Genomic DNA, 14323 nt, shown 5'->3' with positions numbered 1-14323 from the left:
CGTGGCAGTGTGTGTGTGTGTGTTAGTGCACGTGGCAGTGTGTGTGTGTGTGTGTTAATGCATGTGGCAGTGTGTGTGTGTGAGTGTGTGAGTGTGTGTGTTAATGCATGTGACAGTGTGTGTGTTAATGCACGTGGCAGTGTGTGTGTGTGTGTGTTAGTGCACGTGGCAGTGTGTGTGTGTGTGAGTGTGTGCACGTGGCAGTGTGTGAGTGTGTGTGTGTTAATGCATGTGGCAGTGTGAGTGTGTGTGTTAGTGCACATGGCAGTGTGTGTGTGTGTGTGTGCACGTGGCAGTGTGTGTGTGTGTGAGTGTGTGCACGTGGCAGTGTGTGAGTGTGTTTGTGTTAATGCATGTGGCAGTGTGAGTGTGTGTGTTAGTGCACGTGGCAGTGTGTGTGTGTGTGTGTGCACGTGGCAGTGTGTGTGTGTGTGTTAATGCACGTGGCAGTGTGTGTGTGTGTGTTAGTGCACATGGCAGTGTGTGTGTGTGTGTGTGCACGTGGCAGTGTGTGTGTGTGTGAGTGTGTGCACGTGGCAGTGTGTGAGTGTGTTTGTGTTAATGCATGTGGCAGTGTGAGTGTGTGTGTTAGTGCACGTGGCAGTGTGTGTGTGTGTGTGTGCACGTGGCAGTGTGTGTGTGTGTGTTAATGCACGTGGCAGTGTGTGTGTGTGTGTTAGTGCACGTGGCAGTGTGTGTGTGTGCACGTGGCAGTGTGTGTGTGAGTGTGTGTGTGTGAGTGTGTGTGTGTGAGTGTGTGTGTTAATGCATGTGGCAGTGTGTGTGTGTGTGTTAGTGCACGTGGCAGTGTGTGCGAGTGTGTGTGTGTGCACGTGGCAGTGTGTGTGTGTGTGTGAGTGTGTGTGTGTGAGTGTGTGTGTGTGTGTGTTAATGCATGTGGCAGTGTGTGTGTGTGTGTTAGTGCACGTGGCAGTGTGTGTGTGTGAGTGTGTGAGTGTGTTAGTGCACGTGGCAGTGAGTGTGTGAGTGTGTGTTAGTGCATGTGGCAGTGTGTGTGTGAGTGTGTGTTAGTGCACGTGGCAGTGTGTGTGTGAGTGTGTGTTAGTGCACGTGGCAGTGGGAGTGAGTGTGTGTGCGTGTGTGTGTGTACGCGTGTGTACGTGTGTGTGTGTGTGTGTGTGTGTACGTGTGTGTGTGTGTGTGTGTGTACGTGTCTGTGTGTGTGTGTACGTGTCTGTGTGTGTGTGTACGTGTGTGTGTGTACGTGTGTGTGTGTACGTGTGTGTGTGTGTCTGTGTGTGTACGTGTGTGTGTGTATGTGTGTGTGTGTACGTGTGTGTGTGTGTGTGTCTGTGTGTGTGTGTGTGTACGTGTGTCTACGCACGTATGTGTGTGTGTACGTGTGTGTGTACGTGTGTGTGTGTGTACGTGTGTGTGTACGTGTGTGTGTACGTGTGTGTGTACGTGTGTGTGTGTACGTGTGTGTGTACGTGTGTGTGTGTGTACGTGTGTGTGTACGTGTGTGTGTGTGTGTACGTGTGTGTGTGTGTGTGTGTGTACGTGTGTGTGTGTACGTGTGTGTGTACGTGTGTGTGTGTACGTGTGTGTCTATACGTGTGTGTGTGTACGTGCGTGTGTGTACGTGTGTGTCTATACGTGTGTGTGTGTGTACGTGTGTGTGTGTGTACGTGTGTGTGTGTACGTGTGTGTGTGTACGTGTGTGTCTATACGTGTGTGTGTGTACGTGTGTGTGTGTACGTGTGTGTCTATACGTGTGTGTGTGTGTACGTGTGTGTGTGTACGTGTGTGTGTACGTGCGTGTGTGTGTGTGTACGTGTGTATGTGTGTGTACGTGTGTGTGTGTGTGTGTGTACGTGTGTGTGTGTGTGTACGTGTGTGTGTGTGTGTACGTGTGTGTGTGTGTGTACGTGTGTGTGTGTGTGTGTGTACGTGTGTGTGTGTGTGTACGTGTGTGTGTGTGTGTACGTGTGTGTGTGTGTGTACGTGTGTGTGTGTGTGTGTGTACGTGTGTATGTGTGTGTACGTGTGTGTGTGTGTGTGTGTACGTGTGTGTGTGTGTGTACGTGTGTGTGTGTGTGTACGTGTGTGTGTGTGTGTGCGTGTGTGTGTGTACGCGTGTGTGTGTATGTGTGTGTGTCTGTGTGTACGTGTGTCTGTGTGTACGTGTGTGTGTGTGTACGTGTGTGTGTATGTGCGTGTGTGTGTGTGTGTACGCGTGCGTGTGTGTGTACGCGTGTGTGTGTGTACGTGTGTATGTGTGTGTGTCTGTGTGTACGTGTGTGTGTGTGTACGTGTGTGTGTGTGTGTGTGCGTGTGTGTGTACGCGTGTGTGTGTACGTGTGTGTGTGTGTATGTGCGTGTGTGTGTGTGTGTACGTGTGTGAGTGTGTGTACGCGTGTGTGTGTACGTGTGTATGTGTGTGTCTGTGTGTACGTGTGTGTGTGTGTACGTGTGTGTGTGTGTGTGTGCGTGTGTGTGTGCGCGTGTGTGTGTACGCGTGTGTGTGTACGTGTGTGTGTGTGTGTACGTGTGTGTGTGTGTACGTGTGTGTGTGTGTACGTGTGTGTGTGTACGTGTGTACGTGTGTGTGTGTGTGTGTACGTGTGTACGTGTGTGTGTGTACGTGTGTGTGTGTGTACGTGTGTGTGTGTACGTGTGTGTCTATACGTGTGTGTGTATGTGTGTGTGTCTGTGTGTGTGTCTGTGTGTATGTGTGTGTGTCTGTGTGTATGTGTGTGTGTGTCTGTGTGTGTGTGTAGTGCCGGCTTTCATAGGCGCTGCTGCTGCTGCTGCTGCTGCTGCTGCTGCTGCTGCTGCTGCTGCTGCTGCTGCTGCTGCTGCTGCTGCTGCTGCTGCTGCTGCTGCTGCTAGCAGCACTTGCCCCGACAGACTAGCGGAGTTGCTGTGATGGTGATGCTACTAACAGCGCGACTTAACGATGGCGGATGGATGATGATGGTGGTGATGGTGGTGGTGGTGGTGACGGTGGTGGCGGCGACGATGGTGGTGGTGATGGTGATGGTGATGATGATGATGGTGGTGGTGGTGGTGGTGCGATGGTGACGGTGATGGTGACGATGGTGACGGTGGTGACGGTGGTGACGGTGGTGACGGTGGTGACGGTGGTGACGGTGGTGACGGTGGTGACGGTGGTGACGGTGGTGACGGTGGTGACGGTGGTGACGGTGGTGACGGTGGTGACGGTGGTGACGACGATGGTGGTGGTGATGGTGATGGTGACGGTGATGGTGATGATGATGATGGTGGTGACGGTGGTGACGGTGGTGACGGTGGTGACGGTGGTGACGGTGGTGACGGTGGTGACGGTGGTGACGGTGGTGACGGTGGTGACGGTGGTGACGACGATGGTGGTGGTGACGGTGATGGTGACGGTGATGGTGATGATGATGATGGTGGTGACGATGGTGACGGTGGTGACGGTGGTGACGGTGGTGACGGTGGTGACGGTGGTGATGGTGGTGACGGTGGTGACGGTGGTGACGACGATGGTGGTGGTGATGGTGATGGTGATGATGGTGATGGTGGTGACGATGGTGACGGTGGTGACGGTGGTGACGGTGGTGACGGTGGTGACGGTGGTGACGACGATGGTGGTGGTGATGGTGACGGTGACGGTGATGGTGATGATGATGATGGTGGTGGTGGTGGTGACGGTGGTGACGGTGGTGACGGTGGTGACGGTGGTGACGGTGGTGACGGTGGTGACGGTGGTGACGGTGGTGACGGTGGTGACGGTGGTGACGGTGGTGACGACGATGGTGGTGGTGACGGTGATGGTGACGGTGATGGTGATGATGATGATGGTGGTGACGATGGTGACGGTGGTGACGGTGGTGACGGTGGTGACGGTGGTGACGGTGGTGATGGTGGTGACGGTGGTGACGGTGGTGACGACGATGGTGGTGGTGATGGTGATGGTGATGATGGTGATGGTGGTGACGATGGTGACGGTGGTGACGGTGGTGACGGTGGTGACGGTGGTGACGGTGGTGGTGATGGTGGTGACGGTGGTGACGGTGGTGACGGTGGTGACGACGATGGTGGTGGTGATGGTGACGGTGACGGTGATGGTGATGATGATGATGGTGGTGGTGGTGGTGACGGTGGTGACGGTGGTGACGGTGGTGACGGTGGTGACGGTGGTGACGGTGGTGACGGTGGCTGTGTGGTGGTGGTGACGATGGTGACGGTGGCCGTGTGGTGATGGTGACGGTGGTGACGGTGGCTGTGTGGTGATGGTGACGATGGTGACGATGGTGACGATGGATGATGATGACGACGATGGTGACGGTGGCTGTGTGGTGATGCTGACGATGGATGTGTGACGGTGACGGTGGCTGTGTGGTGATGATGGTGGTGATGGTGACGATGGTGACGATGGTGACGATGGTGACGGTGGCTGTGTGGTGGTGACGATGGTGACGATGGTGACGATGGTGACGATGGTGACGATGGTGACGGTGGCCGTGTGGTGATGATGGTGACGATGGATGATGTGACGACGACGATGGTGACGATGGTGACGATGGTGACGGTGGTGACGATGGTGACGGTGGCCGTGTGGTGATGATGGTGACGATGGATGATGTGACGACGACGATGGTGACGGTGGTGACGATGGTGACGGTGGCCGTGTGGTGATGATGGTGACGATGGATGATGTGACGACGACGATGGTGACGATGGTGATGGTGGCCGTGTGGTGATGATGGTGACGATGGATGATGTGACGACGACGATGGTGACGATGGTGACGATGGTGACGGTGGCCGTGTGGTGATGATGGTGACGATGGATGATGTGACGACGACGATGGTGATGATGGTGACGATGGTGACGGTGGCCGTGTGGTGATGATGGTGACGATGGATGATGTGACGACGACGATGGTGACGATGGTGACGGTGGTGACGATGGTGACGATGGTGATGGTGGCCGTGTGGTGATGATGGTGACGATGGATGATGTGACGACGACGATGGTGACGATGGATGTGTGACGATGGTGACGGTGGCTGTGTGGTGACGATGGTGACGATGGATGATGTGACGATGGTGACGATGGTGACGATGGTCGTGTGGTGACGATGGTGACGATGGATGATGTGACGACGACGACGATGGTGACGATGGTGACGATGGTGACGGTGGCCGTGTGGTGACGATGGTGACGATGGTGACGATGGTGACGGTGGCTGTGTGGTGATGGTGACGATGGTGACGGTGGCCGTGTGGTGACGATGGTGACGATGGTGACGATGGTGACGGTGGCTGTGTGGTGATGGTGACGATGGTGACGATGGTGACGGTGGCCGTGTGGTGATGGTGACGATGGTGACGGTGGCCGTGTGGTGACGATGGTGACGATGGTGACGATGGTGACGATGGTGACGGTGGCTGTGTGGTGATGGTGACGATGGTGACGATGGTGACGGTGGCCGTGTGGTGGTGGTGACGATGGTGACGGTGGCCGTGTGGTGACGATGGTGACGATGGTGACGATGGTGACGGTGGCTGTGTGGTGATGGTGACGATGGTGACGATGGTGACGGTGGCCGTGTGGTGATGGTGACGATGGTGACGGTGGCCGTGTGGTGCCGCCGCCGCCGCAGCAAGGAATGGTGAAGTACGACGAGGAGTTGGTGGACTCTGACGAGGAGGAGCACGACGCGTACATGGTGCGCATGGTGGAGGAGGGCAAGATACGCGAGGAGGCGGGCGACTCCAACAACTCGGGAGAGTCCACCGGTGATCCACCATCACGCTCACCCACTCACCCACTCACCCACTCACTCACCACTCAGTCAGTCAGTCACTCACTCACTCACCCACTCACTCACTCACTCAGACACTCACTCACTCACTACTCACTCACCCACTCACCCACTCACCCACTCACTCACCCACTCACTCACTCACTCACCACTCACTCACCCACTCACACACTCACCCACTCACTCACTCACCCACTCACACACTCACCCACTCACACACTCACCCACTCACTCACCCACTCACTCACCACTCACTCACCCACTCACTCACCACTCACTCACCACTCACTCACCCACTCACACACTCACCCACTCACTCACTCACCCACTCACACACTCACCCACTCACTCACTCACCACTCACTCACCCACTCACACACTCACCCACTCACTCACTCACCCACTCACACACTCACCCACTCACTCACACACTCACCCACTCACCCACTCACTCACCCACTCACACACTCACTCACTCACTCAGACACTCACACAGACACTCACACACTCACTCACTCACTCACCCACTCACTCACTCACTCAGACACTCACTCAGACACTCACTCACTCACTCACCCACTCACCTACTCACTCACCCACTCAGACACTCACTCACTCACACACTCACTCACACACTCACTCACTCACCACTCACTCACCCACTCACTCACCCACTCACTCACTCACTCACTCACCCACTCACTCACTCACTCACCCACTCACTCACCCACTCACCCACTCACTCACACACTCACCCACTCACTCACACACTCACCCACTCACTCACTCACCCACTCACACACTCACTCACCCACTCACCCACTCACTCACTCACCCACCCACTCACTCACTCACTCACCCACTCACTCACTCACCCACCCACTCACTCACCCACTCACCCACTCACTCACCCACTCACTCACTCACCCACCCACCCACCCACCCACCCACTCACTCACTCACCCACTCACTCACTCACCCACCCACTCACCCACTCACTCACCCACTCACTCACCCACCCACTCACTCACCCACTCACTCACCCACTCACTCACTCACTCACCCACCCACCCACTCACTCACTCACCCACTCACCACTACACTCACCCACTCACTCACCCACTCACCCACTCACCCACTCACTCACCCACTCACCCACTCACTCACCCACTCACTCACTCACTCACCCACTCACCCACTCACTCACCCACTCACCCACCCACTCACTCACCCACTCACTCACCCACTCACCCACTCACCCACCCACTCACCCACTCACTCACTCACTCACTCTCTCACTCACTCACTCACCCACCCACCCACTCACCACTCACTCACTCACCCACTCACTACACTCACCCACTCACCCACTCACCCACTCACTCACTCACCCACCCACTCACTCACCCACCCACTCACTCACCCACTCACCCACTCACTCACTCACTCACCCACTCACTCACCACTCACTCACCCACTCACCCACTCACCCACTCACCCACCCACTCACTCACTCACCCACTCACCCACTCACTCACCCACCCACTCACCACTCACTCACTCACCACTACACTCACCCACTCACCCACTCACCCACTCACTCACCCACCCACTCACTCACCCACTCACTCACCCACTCACTCACTCACTCACTCACTCACACACTCACTCACTCACCCACTCACTCACTCACCCACTCACTCACCCACTCACCCACTCACTCACTCACCCACTCACTCACTCACCCACTCACTCACTCACCCACCCACTCACTCACTCACTCACCCACCCACTCACCCACCCACTCACCCACCCACCCACCCACTCACTCACTCACTCACCCACCCACCCACCCACTCACCCACCCACCCACTCACCCACTCACTCACTCACCCACTCACCCACTCACCACTACACTCACCCACTCACCACTACACTCACCACTACACTCACCACTACACTCACCACTACACTCACCACCACTACACTCACCACCACTACACTCACCACCACTACACTCACCACCACTACACTCACCACCACTACACTCACCACCACTACACTCACCACCACTACACTCACCACTACACTCACCACTACACTCACCACTACACTCACCACCACTACACTCACCACCACTACACTCACCACCACTACACTCACCACCACTACACTCACCACTCACTCACCACTACACTCACTCACCACTACACTCACCACCACTACACTCACCACCACACTCACCACCACACTCACCACCACACTCACCACCACACTCACCACCACACTCACCACCACACTCACCACCACACTCACCACCACACTCACCACCACACTCACCACCACACTCACCACCACACTCACCACCACACTCACCACCACACTCACCACCACACTCACCACCACACTCACCACCACACTCACCACCACTACACTCACCACCACTACACTCACCACCACTACACTCACCACTACACTCACCACCACACTCACCACCACACTCACCACCACACTCACCACCACACTCACCACCACACTCACCACCACACTCACCACCACACTCACCACCACACTCACCACCACACTCACCACCACACTCACCACCACACTCACCACCACACTCACCACCACACTCACCACCACACTCACCACTACACTCACCACTACACTCACCACCAACAACAACGGAGGGCGGAGGAGCGACGCTCACAACAACGAGCGGAGCGCCGGGTGGCTAAAGCACAGCAAGTTGGCACAGTAGGGGGCACAGGTGGTGCATCGGCTTCCTGGTGCACCTAGCCTGGCACAGTAGGGGGCACAGGTGGTGCATCGGCTTCCTGGTGCACCTAGCCTGGCACAGTAGGGGGCACAGGTGGTGCATCAGCCAGTCGTCTCGGTCATCTCGGTCAGTCGACCCGTGGCACTTGCTGGGTCTGTCACGTGACCTCCTCCTCATGCACCTAGCCTGGCACAGCAGTCAACCCATGGCACCTGCTGGGTCTGTCACGTGACCTCCTCCTCATGCACCTAGCCTGGCACAGCAGTCGACCCATGGCACCTGCTGGGTCTGTCACGTGACCACCTCCTCATGCACCTAGCCTGGCACAGCAGTCAACCCATGGCACCTGCTGGGTCTGTCACGTGACCTCCTCCTCGTGCACCTAGCCTGGCACAGCAGTCGACCCATGGCACCTGCTGGGTCTGTCACGTGACCTCCTCCTCATGCACCTAGCCTGGCACAGCAGTCAACCCATGGCACCTGCTGGGTCTGTCACGTGACCTCCTGCCAGCGGGTGTTCGACACTTCACGTGGCAGCCTCAAGGTGCACTTAGCCTGGCACAAGCGTCGTGGTGACGTCACCGCCACTTAGTGGCCAATGGCGGTTGTTGTTGTTGTTGTTGTTGTGTGTGTGTCTGTGTGTGTGTCTGTGTGTGTGACTGTGTGTGTGTGTGACTGTGTCTTGTGTGTGTGTCTGTGTGTGTGTGACTGTGTCTGTGTGACTGTGTGTGACTGTGTAACTGACTGTGTGTGTGTACCTGTGTGTGTGTGTGTGTAACTGTAACTGTGTAACTGACTGTGTGTGTGTGTTTGTGTGTGTGTGACTGTGTGACTGACTGTGTGTGTGTGTGTGACTGTGTGTGTGTGTGTGACTGTGTGTGTGTGTGACTGTGTGTGTGACTGTGTGACTGACTGTGTGTGTGTGTGTGACTGTGTGTGTGTGTGACTGTGTGTGTGTGTGACTGTGTGTGTGTGTAACTGTAACTGTGTAACTGACTGTGTGTGTGTGTTTGTGTGTGTGTGACTGTGTGACTGACTGTGTGTGTGTGTGTGACTGTGTGTGTGTGTGACTGTGTGTGTGTGTAACTGTAACTGTGTAACTGACTGTGTGTGTGTGTGTGACTGTGTGTGTTTGTGTGTGTGACTGTGTGTGTTTGTGTGTGTGACTGTGTGACTGACTGTGTGACTGTGTGTGACTGTGTGTGTGACTGTGTGTGACTGTGTGTGTGTTTGTGTGTGTGTGTGACTGTGTGTGTGTGTTTGTGTGTGTGTGACTGTGTGTAACTGACTGTGTGTGTGTGTGTGACTGTGTGTGTGACTGTGTGACTGTGTGTGTGTGTGACTGTGTGTGTGTGTGTGTGTGTGACTGTGTGTGTGACTGTGTGACTGACTGTGTGTGTGTGTGTGACTGTGACTGTGTGTGACTGTGTAGCTGACTGTGTGTGTGTACCTGTGTGTGTGTGTGTGTGTAACTGTAACTGTGTAACTGACTGTGTGTGTGTGTGACTGTGTGTGTGTTTGTGTGTGTGTGACTGTGTGACTGACTGTGTGTGTGTGTGTGTGACTGTGTGTGTGTGACTGTGTGTGTGTGTGACTGTGTGTGTGTGTAACTGTAACTGTGTAACTGACTGTGTGTGTGTGACTGTGTGTGTTTGTGTGTGTGACTGTGTGACTGACTGTGTGTGTGTGTGTGACTGTGTGTGTTTGTGTGTGTGACTGTGTGACTGACTGTGTGTGACTGTGTGTGTGACTGTGTGTGTGTTTGTGTGTGTGTGACTGTGTGTGTGTGTTTGTGTGTGTGTGACTGTGTGTAACTGACTGTGTGTGTGTGTGACTGTGTGTGACTGTGTGTGTGTGTGACTGTGTGTGTGTGTGTGACTGTGTGTGTGACTGTGTGACTGACTGTGTGTGTGTGTGTGACTGTGACTGTGTGTGACTGTGTAGCTGACTGTGTGTGTGTACCTGTGTGTGTGTGTGTGTGTACCTGTGTGTGTGTGTGTGTACCTGTGTGTGTTTGTGTGTGTGTGACTGTGTGTGACTGTGTGTGTGTGTGACTGTGTGTGTGTGTGACTGTGTGTGACTGTGTGTGTGTGTGACTGTGTGTGTGTGTGTGACTGTGTGTGTGACTGTGTGACTGACTGTGTGTGACTGTGTGACTGTGTGTGTGTGACTGTGTGTGTGTGACTGTGTGTGACTGTGTGTGTGTGTGTGACTGTGTGTGTGTGACTGTGTGTGTGTGTGTGTGACTGTGTGTGTGACTGTGTGTGTGTGTGTGACTGTGTGACTGACTGTGTGTGACTGTGTGTTTGTGTGTGTGTGACTGTGTGTGTGTGACTGTGTGTAACTGACTGTGTGTGTGTGTGACTGTGTGTAACTGACTGTGTGTGTGTGTGACTGTGTGTGTGTGTGTGACTGTGTGTGTGACTGTGTAACTGACTGTGTGTGTGTACCTGTGTGTGTGTGTGTGACTGTGTGTGTGACTGTGTGACTGACTGTGTGTGTGTGACTGTGTGTGTGACTGTGTGTGTGACTGTGTGTGTGTGTGACTGTGTGTGTGTGACTGTGTGTGTGACTGTGTGTGTGTGTGACTGTGTGTGTGTGTGTGACTGTGTGTGTGACTGTGTGACTGACTGTGTGTGTGTGTGACTGTGTGTGTGTACCTGTGTGTGTGTGTGACTGTGTGTGTGACTGTGTGTGTGACTGTGACTGTGTGTGTGACTGTGTGTGTGTGTGACTGTGTGTGTGACTGTGTGTGTGTGTGACTGTGTGTGTGTGTGTGTGACTGTGTGTGTGACTGTGTGACTGACTGTGTGTGTGTGTGTGTGTGACTGTGACTGTGTGTGACTGTGTGTGTGTACCTGTGTGTGTGTACCTGTGTGTGTTTGTGTGTGTGTGACTGTGTGTGTGTGTGACTGTGTGTGACTGTGTGTGTGTGTGACTGTGTGTGTGTGTGTGACTGTGTGTGTGACTGTGTGACTGACTGTGTGTGTGTGTGACTGTGTGTGTGTGACTGTGTGTGTGACTGTGTGACTGACTGTGTGTGTGTGTGACTGTGTGTGTGACTGTGTGTGTGTGTGTGACTGTGTGTGTGACTGTGTGTGTGTGTGACTGTGTGTGTGTGTGACTGTGTGTGACTGTGTGACTGACTGTGTGTGTGTGTGACTGTGTGTGTGTGACTGTGTGTGTGTGTGTGACTGTGTGTGTGACTGTGTGACTGACTGTGTGTGTGTGTGTGACTGTGTGTGTGTACCTGTGTGTGTGACTGTGTGTGTGACTGTGTGTGTGTGTGACTGTGTGTGTGTGTGTGACTGTGTGTGTGTCACTGTGTGTGTGTGTGACTGTGTGTGTGTGACTGTGTGTGTGTGACTGTGTTGACTGTGTGTGTGACTGTGTGTGACTGTGTGTGTGTGTGACTGTGTGTGTGTGTGACACTGTGTGACTGTGTGTGACTGTGTGTGACTGTGTGTGTGTGACTGTGTGTGACTGTGTGTGACTGTGTGTGTGTGACTGTGTGTGACTGTGTGTGTGTGACTGTGTGTGTGTGTGACTGTGTGTTTGTGTGTGTGTGTGTAACTGACTGTGTGTGTGTTGACTGTGTGTGTGACTGTGTGTGACTGACTGTGTGTGTGTGTGACTGTGTGTGTGACTGTGAGTGTGTGACTGTGTGTGTGTGTGTGTGTGTGACTGTGTGTGTGTGTGACTGTGTGTGTGTGACTGTGTGTGTGTGACTGTGTGTGTGTGTGTGACTGTGTGTGTGTGTGTGTGTGTGTGTTTGTGTGTGTGTGACTGACTGTGTGTGTGTGTGTGTGACTGTGTGACTGACTGTGTGTGTGTGTGTGACTGTGTGACTGACTGTGTGTGTGTGTGTGACTGTGTGACTGACTGTGTGTGTGTGTGACTGTGTGTGTGTGACTGTGTGACTGACTGTGTGTGTGACTGTGTGTGTGTGACTGTGTGTGTGACTGTGTGTGACTGTGTGACTGTGTGTGACTGTGTGTGACTGTGTGACTGTGTGTGACTGTGTGTGTGTGTGTGACTGTGTGTGTGTGTGTGTGACTGTGTGACTGACTGTGTGTGTGTGTGTGACTGTGTGTGACTGTGTGTGACTGTGTGTGACTGTGTGTGTGTGTGTGAGTGTGTGTGTGTGTGACTGTGTGTGTGACTGTGTGTGTGTGTGTGACTGTGTGTGTGTACCTGTGTGTGTGTGACTGAGTGTGTGTGTGTGTGTGTGACTGTGTGTGACTGTGTGTGACTGTGTGTGACTGTGTGTGACTGTGTGTGTGTGTGTGTGTTTGTGTGTGTGTGACTGTGTGTGACTGTGTGTGTGTGTGAGTGTGTGTGTGTGTGTGACTGTGTGTGTGTGTGTGTGTGTGACTGTGTGACTGTGTGTGACTGTGTGACTGTGTGTGTCTGTGTGTGTGTGACTGTGTGTGTCTGTGTGTGTGTGACTGACTGTGTGTGTGTGTGACTGACTGTGTGTGTGTCTGTGTGTGTCTGTGTGACTGTGTGTGTCTGTGTGTGTGTGTGTGTGACTGTGTGTGTGTGTGTGTGTCTGTGTGACTGTGTGTGTCTGTGTGTGTGTGTGTGTGACTGTGTGTGTGTCTGTGTGACTGTGTGTGTCTGTGTGTGTGTGTGTGTGACTGTGTGTGTGTGTGTGTGACTGTGTGTGTGACTGTGTGTGTGTGTGTGTTTTGTGTATCCCCAGATGAGTCGTTCAACCCTGGCGATGAGGAGGATGATGTGGCAGAGGAGTGAGTGCAGCACTCACTCACCACTCACTCACCACTCACTCACTCACCACTCACTCACTCACCACTCACTCACCACTCACTCACCACTCACTCACCACTCACTCACCACTCACTCACTCACCACTCACTCACCACTCACTCACTCACCACTCACTCACCACTCACTCACCACTCACTCACCACTCACTCACCACTCACTCACCACTCACTCACCACTCACTCACCACTCACTCACCACTCACTCACCACTCACTCACCACTCACACACCACTCACTCACCACTCACTCACCACTCACTCACCACTCACTCACCACTCACTCACCACTCACTCACCACTCACTCACCACTCACTCACCACTCACTCACCACTCACTCACTCACCACTCACTCACCACCCACTCACCACTCACTCACCACTCACTCACCACTCACACACCACTCACTCACCACTCACTCACTCACCACTCACCACTCACTCACCACTCACTCACCACTCACTCACCACTCACTCACCACTCACTCACCACTCACTCACTCACCACTCACTCACCACCCACTCACCACTCACTCACCACTCACACACCACTCACTCACCACTCACTCACTCACCACTCACCACTCACTCACCACTCACTCACTCACCACTCACTCACCACTCACTCACCACTCACTCACCACTCACACACCACTCACTCACCACTCACTCACTCACCACTCACCACTCACTCACCACTCACTCACCACTCACTCACCACTCACTCACCACTCACTCACTCACCACTCACTCACCACTCACTCACCACTCACTCACCACTCACTCACCACTCACTCACCACTCACTCACTCACCACTCACTCACCACCCACTCACCACTCACTCACCACTCACTCACCACTCACACACCACTCACTCACCACTCACTCACTCACCACTCACTCACCACTCACTCACCACTCGCTCACCACTCACTCACTCACCACTCACTCACCACTCACTCACCACTCAATCACTCACCA

General features: G+C 54.2%; 1 long non-coding RNA gene across 1 annotated transcript in view; it reads left to right on the top strand.

The window, feature by feature from the left end:
• LOC144954592 (uncharacterized) overlaps positions 1 to 13309 on the top strand; it is a 22297-nt gene extending 8988 nt beyond the window's left edge. Inside the window, exons 3-4 of the long non-coding RNA XR_013641282.1 lie at positions 5615 to 5750; positions 13261 to 13309. This is a non-coding gene — a long non-coding RNA (uncharacterized LOC144954592). The remainder of the gene's footprint in view (positions 1 to 5614; positions 5751 to 13260) is intronic.
• Positions 13310 to 14323: the final 1014 nt, after the last annotated feature.

This window comes from Lampetra fluviatilis, unplaced genomic scaffold (genome assembly GCF_964198595.1).
Source record: "Lampetra fluviatilis unplaced genomic scaffold, kcLamFluv1.1 SCAFFOLD_529, whole genome shotgun sequence".
Classification (NCBI taxonomy): Eukaryota; Metazoa; Chordata; class Hyperoartia; order Petromyzontiformes; family Petromyzontidae; genus Lampetra; species Lampetra fluviatilis.
Note: the sequence above shows the minus strand (reverse complement) of the source record. Positions and strands in the feature narration are given on the sequence as shown.